Source organism: Balaenoptera musculus, chromosome 7 (genome assembly GCF_009873245.2).
Source record: "Balaenoptera musculus isolate JJ_BM4_2016_0621 chromosome 7, mBalMus1.pri.v3, whole genome shotgun sequence".
In the NCBI taxonomy this organism is placed as follows: Eukaryota; Metazoa; Chordata; class Mammalia; order Artiodactyla; family Balaenopteridae; genus Balaenoptera; species Balaenoptera musculus.
Window position 1 is genome coordinate 5,145,302 of NC_045791.1, and position 11,439 is coordinate 5,156,740.

The 11,439-nt window shown below is 49.7% G+C and overlaps 1 pseudogene; it reads left to right on the forward strand.

Moving 5' to 3' along the window:
* Positions 1–1,930: 1,930 nt before the first annotated feature.
* On the forward strand, positions 1,931–2,075 carry LOC118898596 (annotated as a pseudogene).
* The last annotated feature ends 9,364 nt before the right edge of the window (positions 2,076–11,439 follow it).

The window sequence follows — 11,439 nt, forward strand, 5'->3', positions numbered from 1 at the left end:
CTCACCTCATGCTGCTCTCACTGCTGTGTTGAGTGGGTGCTAGACATTCAGCCCAATGACTAGCACCCACTCCCTCGTGCCTTTGGCCAGAGCAGGGTGGGCAGTCCAGATGCCCCAATCCCTGGCAGGCAGGGCCAAGGACCCATGTGCCCATGGGAGGAGATGAGCAGAGCTGAGCCCAGGATTTAACCTGAGACCCAGAAGAACGCTGCCTTTTAGCTGGACTTCCCGGAGAAGTGCTGAGGCCGGCTGCCTTAAGCCCTCTTCTCCACGGAGTACTGAGGAGTGAGGCATGTATGAAGAAGAGAGAGGAGAGGAGAAGGAAGAGAGAAAACTATGCATTTATACTGTCTTTTATAGTTATACAATTGCAGTTGTATACCCTTCCTTTTCCCTCACTCTGACTCCCCTCCCTTGGCCCCTTATCAGGCATCTTCAGACCCCCTTGTGACACTCAGGATGAGGAGTATCCAGGTGCCTCCCCCAGCAGCTGTGGCAGCTACCCTGGGGGGTGAGCCACACCAGAGCAGGAGAAACAAGGGAAGCCACAGTGAGCTCTCTGCCTTTGGGGACTGCCTCCAGGGAATCACAGAAAAATCACCATCATGGTTGAGCTTCTGCTATATGTCAGGACCAGACGAAGCAAGCTACATACCAGACCATTAGCCTCACAACAGCCCGGCCAGGAAAGTGTCATCATTCCCATTTTGCAGATGAGAAAGGTTAAATGACTTGCTGAAAGTCAGCAGCTGAGATAAGATTTTAACACTTTTGTCAGATTGCAGTGCCAGAGTCAGATAACCTTCCCAACACATTGGAGGGAGTGCATATTTGATCCACATTCAGGTGCATTTCTTGAATCTTCATTCAGTGGGTGTCTCCAGGAGGTACCCTGATAAATCCAGCTGGTTTTACTCTGCTTCTCTGATAGAATAACATGATCGGGAGGGGAAGCGTGTATTGCTGTTTTTAAGTTATAACTCCCTTTACCTTCCCATGAAATGATGAAACTCTTTTCTAAAGGGGAAAAAATTAAATCACATCCATGTTCTATCAAGACAGGCAGCATCACCTCAGAATACAAACGGTTCTGTTACTTTTCAATAATTTTTAAAGGCCTTTTTCTCATCATAAAAATAATACAAGCATCAAAATGGAAGTAATATATAATACTTTAGAGGAAATTTGAAAACCCAGAAAAGTATAAGGAAGAAAATATAAATCACACAAAATTCCTCTATTAAAAAACAACCAGGGCTTCCCTGGTGGCGCAGTGGTTGAGAATCTGCCTGCCATTGCGGGGGACACGGGTTCGAGCCCTGGTCTGGGAAGATCCCACATGCCGCGGAGCAACTAGGCCCGTGAGCCACAACTACTGAGCCTGCGCGTCTGGAGCCTGTGCTCCACAACAAGAGAGGCCGCGATAGTGAGAGGCCCGCGCACCGCGATGAAGAGTGGTCCCCGCTTGCCGCAACGAGAGAAAGCCCTCGCACAGAAACGAAGACCCAACACAGCCAAAAATAAATAAATAAATAAATAAATAAATAAAAATTAAAAAAAAAAAAACAACAACCAGTATTACTATTTTGGTGTATTTTCTTGCTTTTCTCAAGTCCACTGACATTATAACCTGTAGGAGTGGTTGTAAGACTTCAGGTGGGAAGAAGGGGGTGGGGTAAGGCAGAGCTGAGTCCTGCTGGTTAACGGTGTTGACACTTTCTGGAAGCTCAGCCCCCGTTTCCTCATCTGCAACCCCCATGGGCTTTGATAAACACACAGATGTGAGTGAAAGCAATTTTTATGAAAGTTTGCTAGTTACTCTCCTTGATGGCAGGGACCATGTTTTCATGCCCTTTTATGTCCCCAGAATTTAGAAGACGGCCTGGCCTGTGGAAGCCTTCTATATAATTTCATTTTTTAAATGTTGATGATCACTTCTCTGCTTCTTGGCTAAGATCAAGTGTAGTATCTGTTCCTATCAGTTTAAAACGGTGATAATGATGAAGTCTTTTTAATACACTGGTGTCCAAACGTTTTACCAAATTTTATTATACAAATGTTCATGTTCACACTTTTTTAACAGTGTGTCATGTATTTTAAAGAAATCTTCTGTGGAACCCAATATCTGATAGCATTTACAGAAGCAAAGTAGCCCCTGTTAAGGGGAAGGGTAGAAGAGCCCACCCTACACCCTCTTGCCCCCAAGGTATTCCCCACAGGATCTTCATGGAAGCTTAGGGCACGATTTGAAAAATAGTTTCAGAAACAGTTTGCAAACCACTCTTTTAATTATTTGATGGCAGAAATGGGGCTCTGGGACACAGCAAAGTAAAGGAGGTTTCAGCCTCTCCCAGAACCCCGTTCAATGGCCACTCAGTCCTTTCCCTCATTCCAGGTTCCCCAAGAGAAAAGGGGCCACAGCAAGGAGTATTGTGGGGACAGCAGCTGACGTTCACCAGCCTGAGCTGAGACCCTAACCTCACTTAACCCTCAAGACACCCTAAAAGTCCAATACCACTTGTACGCCCATTTTGCAGATTAAAAAAGAATGAAAGTTTAGGGAGGTTAACTCACTTGCCTCAGATCAGTAACTACTGAGTGAAGGATTCAGAATTGCACCCAAACCAAAGTCCATGCTTGTGGCCACTCGTACTGGAACACATTGGGGGCATTCAGAAAGAGGCACAGCAGAAACACCCAGACGGGAGGAAGGGGCAAGCCTGCTAAGGCTGGGGTGCCCAGTGCCAATGCCCCGCATGCTCCCACCCACCCCCCCCCCCTTTGACAAGGCCTTTGGTGGATGGAGGCAAGCGATACCAAAACTCCTCCCTTCTCCCTGGACGGGAAGCGGGGGGTGGTAACCCAGGTAGCACAGCGTGGAGGATGGAGTTGCCTGGGCTCTAATGCAGAGAAGCGGGGCACCCCTGATGTCCCGATCACCAGCCCAGAGCACATGGAGGACCCCAGTGAGGGGGCTGGGCTGGGAACCTCGGCCGCAAGAGCAGGGCCTCCACCGCATCCCTGAGAGCAGAGAATCAACCCAGCAGGGCTGGGGGCTGCGGGCGGGGGTCCTGTCTAGAGAGTCAGCCAAGTCGGCACTGCAGGATGACAGCCGTTTCCATGGACGTCCTAGGGCTGCCTGGCTTTGCCAGGCACACCCCACTTCCTTCCTCCCATCCCCCTCCCAAGTGGCTGGGTGGAATCCTTGCTCTTTTGATGCACTTACTGATGTGTTTTTTAAATGGTGCCTACTAAGTGCCTGGCACCCTGCTAGGGGCTGAGTTGCCATCAGACACCCGAGTGGAGAGACAGACAAAGGACAGAAGCAGCACAGGTGGGGACAGGGCCCGGAGCTGACCAGGACTCTGGGTGCTGTGGGGAGGCTCAGTGCGGGCCGGGGATACGAGACACGCACAGACAGACCCCAGAGGCCTCTGCAGCCGCTGCCCTCGGCTCTGCCAGGCCTAGCTGGGAAGCCACCAGGCCCTCTGTGTGCCAAGGGGCCAGCAGCCTCCAGGGATGAGTTGAGGACTCCCTGGGGTGAGGCCAGGAGAAGGGTTGGGTGGGATCCCTTAGCGTCCCAGGTCACCTGGGGTGGGGTGGAGTGGGTCCAGCCCCAAGGAGAGAAGGTCAGAGAGGATGGACAAGTCCAGGGCCCTGGTGGCGGCCCCTGGAGCAAGGGCATCTGGAGTTTCCCTGGCCTGGGGCAGTGTACCGGCCCCTTGTCCAGACCTCCCAAAGGAGTTAGTCCTCATGCTTCAGAGACGCCTCCTGAGCTCAGAGGCTGCCGGTACCCGCATGACCCCACCCTTGCCTTTTTTGGATTTAGAGGCCCAGCACACTCTGATAACGTGGAGCCTCTGCCCACCCAAAACAGGCCTGCAGATGTGCTTGCCCTTCCCCCATGCAACCGGTGCCCTTCCTTCCCCGGCAGAGGGGACGTCTTGGGGACAGGAGTGTGCCGTGAGAGCTCATTCAGAGCTCAGCTTGGGCTCGGGCCCTTGAGGAACAGGAAGGAAAAGGGGGGCTGGGCCAGGGAGCGAGCAAGACTTGTTCCACGTACATCACCCTTCCTGCTGGGCCCCTGCCCCTTCCCGGTGTCCTCGCCACCTGGTGAGGTCTGGGAGCTTCGTGAGATGGGGTGTGATGGTCCCTCCCCGACCAGCATCCAGGCAACATGGAATTAACTCATCCAAAGGTCTACTCTGCACCCAAGCTGGCACCAGACACTTCTAAACGCTCAGTCAGCCTCTGCCCAGGGCCAGACCGGCTTCTCCTCAGGCTAGTCTAGGATCCTGCAGACGCAGAGGTAAGACCCCAGGCTGGAATCCCCAAGGCTCTTCTTCCTGGGGGCAAACACTCAAGGGAGTTGATGTCTCCTGACTGGGTGGGGCCGGGATGATGGTGAGGATACACCCCTTCTCCCCTTTGGGCATCTCTGCAGTGCAGCCCTTTGTCAAGACAAGAGCGACAGGAAAAGAATAGTCCTGTCATCAGCAATGAGGCTGAGCATTTCACATAGACACATAAAACAATTTGCAAAATCTGGTCTGGGTTCCCTCTAACATATATGTCAATGGAAATCGCCAACTCTGTTTTCAGGAAACCCAATAACCTGTCATGTGTGTTGAGCATGATCAAGAAAGACATCTCTTTCCGCTTCTGGCAGTACATCATTGATCTCCCTTCACAGCCTGGAGGCAGGGCAGCATGTCTGTGGGCAGTGCAACCGCCCCTCCACTGGTCCCCTCAGCCACAGCCCTCCACAGATGGACGTTGCCCCCAGAATGAGGAACTTAGCCGCCCAGAGCCAGCCGCACAAATCAGGAACAATCTGACATCTCGAGGTCAGCTCGATGGAAAAATCATCACGAGTATCTCGAGGTGACAGATCTTCCCATGATGCCACAGGTGCTTTCCAGCCGTGGCGCCGCCGGTACAGTCCCAGGTCCTGGTGGGACTGAAGGTGGGAAACAGGCAGAAGGGAGAGAACAGAGCAAGAGGCAGTCAAGCCAAGACTGAGGGGGCTCTGCAATCTCCCCCAGACGTCGCTCCGCTGTGATGCACAGATGGTCGGAGCTGGAAGGAAACTCAGAGATAGTTTGCTTCAATAGTTTGTTTCATTTTCTCAGAGAAAACTGAGACCAGAAGGGGAACAACCTTACTGGTTCACCAGGTGACAACCCTGGGAGGGGGAATTCAGATCCCTCGCCAGCACCTCCCCGGATGGACAGAGGCAGAACTCCAGTTCTCCACCCAGAGGCAGGTGCAAATATTCAGTAAGCATGATAGGTGGGCAAAACCCCGTGGAGGTGCCCCTCTGCCAGATCGCAGACGACAAACAGAGAATCACACAAACCATTATTTAATATGAATTGTGGCTGAAAGCTCATGGGGCTAAAAGACTTTATAACCAGGAGGTCTAACCTAGTCTGGGCCTGGCAGGCAGGGGAGACTTGCCTAAGGAGGTGTCACGGAACCTGAGACTGGAAGGTTAGCTAGACAAAAGGTGGGCAGAGACCCGGGAAGAGGGTGTCTCCCTCCCCCCGCCCCCTCTCCCTCCTCCTCCAAGAAAGCCGTTTGCTCCAAACCAGCCGGCCACACTGCTGGCCTTCATGCCCAACACAGCAATCACTGGCCCGCTCCCAGGCCTCCTGCAGTCACATCTCTCGCCTTCCTCCCATCCAACACTTCAGGTCCTGCGCTCCCCCTAGGACCCCAGCCTCCTCCAAACCCGTCGCCGCGAGTGTGCTGGGGGCTCCTTCTCCAACAGCACCAATCACACGGCTGGACATACGATGGGCTTTCAACAACGAATGAATGAATGAATGGAGTAGTGGGCCCACAAATGTGGCAGGATACAGGGCAAAGAAAACTCTGGGATGTCTGTTCTTGCCCAGCGAGCGGCCCAGAGCAGCAGGTATACTTGTGAGGCCTGAACAAGAGCCCAGACTCCTCTCCACAACAGAGCCCTTTTAAAGCCTGTTCCCACAAGGTGCTTCTCTGCTTAGTGGTCCAAAGCGCAGCCTTACGGAAACTCCCTTACATCTCGGCCTGATAGGGCAGGCGCCAGGCGGACGGGAAACCGCCATCTCGTCCAGGTCTGGTCTCCTCCATCTGCTGTCCCCACAGACCCCCAGGAGTAAGGGCTGCAGGGAAGTCAGTAGACAAATATCCTGGATCACAAGACACGTTGCCAGGACCTCTGATGCAGCCTGTGACCTGCCCACCCACGTGGGTGGAGAGGAAAGGGTGATTATCAGCCGATAGGTCAGCACAAACCAATCACTTGAGCTTGGTGATCTACACATGGGACAAGGTGCCGGTGACATGGAATTTTAAAGCCAAAACAGCTGCTTCTGCATCTAAGAGTAGAGACAAGTCACCTGGCAGTCCAGTTTTGTCTTCTTGGAAACCACAGGAGTGGTCCCTCTCCAGTTATGACATCAGTGAAGAACGCTTGCCCCAGAAAAACCTATAAGAGGACCTTTAGTTTTCTCTGTTGTACAATCTCCAGTGAAGAACCCTGGGGCCCTCTTGAAGAGAAAAGAATAGCATCACAACCCTGCAGCCCAGGCGTGTATGCAGTGCTGCCTGAGTGGGTCCCGGAGCAAGGCCCGCAGTGTAGCCGTGGACGGGCATCCACCAAGCTACGCGAGGCTTGTGCACAACAGTGACACCACGTGGCAGCAGCAGAAACCACAGTACCTCTGGCTTGATTGGTTCCCCAGCTCTCTCTCTCCCTGGGTGTCTGGAAGCAGGACCAGCTCCAGAGATCTGGGACAGATCAAGGAGTTTCTGCCTTTCCTACTAATGAAGGCTGGTGAAGACTCCAGAAGTTCCTGCCATGTACCCATATCTCCCTATCTCTCCCAAGCTGGTAAGGGGCCATCCCAGTTTGGCATCCTCTGTCTTGTTTGATGCCCATAACCACCCGGGAGGTGTGCACCTGTACTGTTGTCTGAATTCTGTAGGTAAGGATGTTCAGTGGTTAACGACTTTCCCAAATTCACACACCCCCAATAAATGGCAATGCTGGGATTCAAACCAGGCCTGTCCTACTCTGGAATCCACACTCCTTCTGCACCCCACAAGGCTCTCTCTGCCCACAGCAGAAGCCAGGAACAACAAAGCATCTCAGGGCCGCACTGCTTCTGGGTATTGTGTCCCTTTGGGTTTAGCCCGGTTAATGCTTCCCTGGAAACCCGTCCCTATCCACACCTTCTCCAGTCAGTGTAATGTCTTTGGCATTCGCTTCACATGTGGCCCCAGCCCCTTAGATCAAAGACCATGTGTGCCATATGGCATGGGTTTTGTTTTGGGTTTGTGTGTGTGTGTGTGTGTGTATGTGTGTGTGTGTGCTTCCGTTTTGCTTAGCTGGCACAAGAAACGTGTCTAAGCAATCAGCATAACTTTTGAAAATCAATTTGTATTCTGTCAGCCCGAGTATCATTAACAACCTCCGCTAATACAGCAATAATGAACATCTGGAAACACAGCAGCTGTTCGGGGAACGAGGTATAAAAAACACTAAGATGACAGCTTGTTTTTCATAAGCTAGATCGGCTCTGTGCAAACGGCAGAGGCAAACAGACAAACCAGAGAAGGAGGAGGGGAAGGGAAAAGGGAGGAGCAGTTATGCCCCCGGAGCGACTTCACGGAGCGAAGGCCCTCACTCCGCGGCTCCTCTGAGCCGGGCTGCCCCGGGGTAGGTACCTGTGCGCTCAGGGATCCCTCTGGACAGTCAGAGAGGCCAGCAGCCCGGTGTACGGAAGCCTCTGTGTGGATGAGCATCCAGAGACGGGCAAGCTGGCTGAGCAGGCGGAACGGCCGCCCAGCGCGGGAGACGTCGAGGCCTGGACTTGATGTCAGGACAGCAGGGGAAGGCGGACTCTCCAGGCCAGGGGGGCTGAGGCCCTAGGGATTCTGGGTGTGGCCAGAGCATCAGCCTTGGAGTCGAGGGGACGGAGGCCAGTCCACGGGAGGCCTGGGAGGCCCTGATGGGGGTGCACGCTGGGTCCTGGAAGTAGGGGTGACACGGGTATTCTTAAAGCCACATCAAAGCTGGGACAGATGAGGCGGGGCTGGGGCCCCAGCCTCAGGTCTCTCCCCAGGCAGCACTGCTGAGACCCCAGGAGGATTCAGCAGGCGACAGGGCAGGTAAGGTCTCTGTCCTCCTGAGACCCACGGACAGGGAGCGAGGTCAGCAGACACGTGATACCTTCCCTGGGGAGCTTTCTCCTTCAGATGGAGCTGCCTTGAGCGGTTTCTCAGAGAAGACTGGGGCGAGCAGAGCCTGAGGCCGGGGAAGCCTGACCCACAGCTTCGTGGGGACGGGGCTCCCGGCAGAGGAAGCGGCAAAGGTCAAGTGTGCTCAGGAAGAGAGCGCCCTGAGGCCTGGGCAGGTGAGAGGGAGGCTGGTAGGAGAGGAGAGGCCATGGGGAAGGGCCCACTCTGGCCCACTGGCCGCCGCTCGGGCCCTGAGGACCGTCTGACCCCACCAGCCTCTCACAGGCTGCCGCCTGCAGAGCTGGGGCCACTCCTCCTTCCGGCCCAGCCCTCACACCCCAAGGCCATTCAGAGGGATGGCGGCTGGTGCGGGAAGGCTGGAAGGGGCAGGATTCCTCCACGGCTTTGATCTCCTTTGGTGGGGTCTCACCTTGTTTGGGGTCCCAAGCCTGGGAGTCATCCTTCAGTGTTTCATGGATTTAATCTAAAATGCATCAGCAGGTCCTGTGCTGAGTGCTGTAAGAGGAAAAGACTCTCCCCCGACATTTTTATAACATATCTTTCCTTTACCGAAAGGATAGGTCTCAATTCTGAAAACTTAGAAAATGCAGGAAATCACAAAGATAAAAAGTGTCCAAAATCCAACTTCACTGTTGGTATTTCAGTGTTTTCCTACATGTATAGGTGGGCAGGAATACGTATGCATGGTGCTCTGTTTCTGTGCTTATTTTTGTCTATAGAAGCTGGGTTTTCCATCCTTCAAAGTAGCATCATTTTTTGCAGTGTGGAGCAGTGGGGCACGGAGGCAGAGCTGACACTTTCAGGACACTTTGGAATTGGTTTTCAGGCCATCTGCACAGGAACCCAGGGAAAAGGGTGGAACAGACACCCACCTCTGCTTCCTGAGATGTGAAGTGAGAGTCACCTGCTTCGCCTCTGAACTACATTACCCTAAGGAGAGGCCCACCTCTACTGAGACCTGGTGTCAACGCCATTGGCAAGTGCCAGGGGAACACTGTTTGGGATCCAACCTGCCCCTCATCCCAGAAGCTAAAGAATCCCATCCCAGGAGTGGGACTTTGGGAAGCAGTGGCTGAGCACAGGCCAGTGAGCCCAGAAGAGCTACCCCTGGGCAGGAAGCACCAGCAAAGTGGGCTCCCCAGAAGGGGAGTCGCCAGCCAATGGGCCAGCAGAGGGTTAGGGCCGGTATTCCCATAACAGCGGTGCCAGAGGGATGAGGCACAAGGTCTCTCCCTACTTCTCTCACTTCGTGTCTAGACACGGTGGAATCTCTGGATTGTTTTGATTACTGCAGCTTTGTAGTAAGCTCTAAAATCAGGAAGTATGAGTACGGAGAGGTTTTTGATGACCAATTCTATCTCTTTACACATTATAAGTCTGCTGAGATTTTTCTATTTCAGCTTGAGTCAGTTTTGGCAATTTGCGTGTTTCCAAGGAATGAGTCCATTTCATCTAGATTATGTTTTTTGGGTGTTTTTTTTTTTGGCATACAATTATTCACGGTATTCTCTTATAATCCTTCAGTTTCTGTAAGGTTGGTATAATGTCCCCACTTTAATTTCTGATTTTATTTATTTATGTCTCCTCTCTTTTTTTCTTAGTCTAACTAAGGGTCTACCAATTTTTTTTGATCTTTTCAAAGAAATGACCTTTGGTTTTATTGATTTTCCCTATTGTTTTTCTATTATCTCTTCCCTTGTCTCTATTCTGATTATTATTATCCCCTTTCTTCTGCTAGGTTTGGGTTTAGTTTGCTTTTATTTTGGTAGTTTCTTGAGGAATAAAGTTAGGTTGGTGATTTGAGAATTCTTTTTTAATGTATGCATTTATAGCTATAAATTTCTCTCTGAGCACTGCTTTCACTGCATCCTATAAGTTTTGGTATGTTATGCTTTTGTTTTCATTCATCTCAAAGTATTTTATAATTTCTCTAGTTATATCTTCTTTGACATATTGGTTGTTTAAGAGTCTGTTGTTTAATTTCAATGAATTTCCTTATTTTCCAGTTTCCCTTCATTATTGACTTCTAGCTTCATTCCATTGTGGTTGGAGAAGACATTTTTATGATTTCAATCTTTTAAAATTTATTTAGAATTGTTTTATGGCCTAAGTATGGTTTATCCTTGAGAAAGTTTCAAGGGCCCTTGAGAAGAATGTGTATTCTTTTGTTGTTGGGTGTTCTTTGTATGTGTGAGGTCTGGTTGGTTTATAATACTATTCAAGTCCTCTACTTCTATATTGCTCTTTTGTCCTAGATGTTTTATCTGTCATTGAAAGCAGGGTATTGAAGTTTCATATCATTATTATTGGAGAGCTGTCTATTTCTTTCTTCTATTTTGTCAATATTTGCTGTATATATTTTGAGGTTCTGTTGTTTAATGTGTATACATTTATAATTTTTCTATCTTCTTGATGAGTAGAAATTTTTATAAACATGTTCTTCTTTGTCTCACTGTAGTAATTTTTTACTTAAAATCTGTTTTTTTCTGATATTAGTATAGCCACTCCAGCTCTCTCTTTCCTTCCTTTCACTGTCATCCTATTTGTGTCTTTGGGTCTAAAGTAAGTTTATTGTAAGCAGCATAAAGTTGGATTATTTTTTTAAATCTGTCCTGCCAATCTCTTTTAATTGATTGGTTTAATCCATTTACATTTAAAGTGACTACCAAGAGTTAACAACTTACTTCTGCTATTTCGTTGTTTTTTTTCTATGTCGTATGTTATATTTTTCTTAGTTTCTCCAATAATACCTTCTTTTGTGTTTGACTGATTTTTTTCTAGTGTACCTTTGTGATTCTCTCTTCATTTACTTTTCTGCATATTTTTAAATTTATTTTCTTAGCGCTTAGCATGGAGATTACAATTGACATCCTAAATTTATAACAATCTAATTTCAGTTCATACCAGCTTAGTTTCAATAGCATACATTAACTCTGATCCAATCCTACTTCATCTCCCTTTTGTGTTATTATTGTCATAAATTACATCTTTATACATTGTATGCTCATTAACATAGATTTGTAATTATTGTTTTAAGCAGTTGTCTTTTAAAGCATATAGGAAACAAAAAGAGGAGTTACAAACCAGAAATGCAATAATGGTAATTTTACATTTACCTATATAGTTAACTTTCCTGGAGATCTTTATTTGTTCATACAGCTTTGAGTTACCATCTAGTGTCCTTTCACT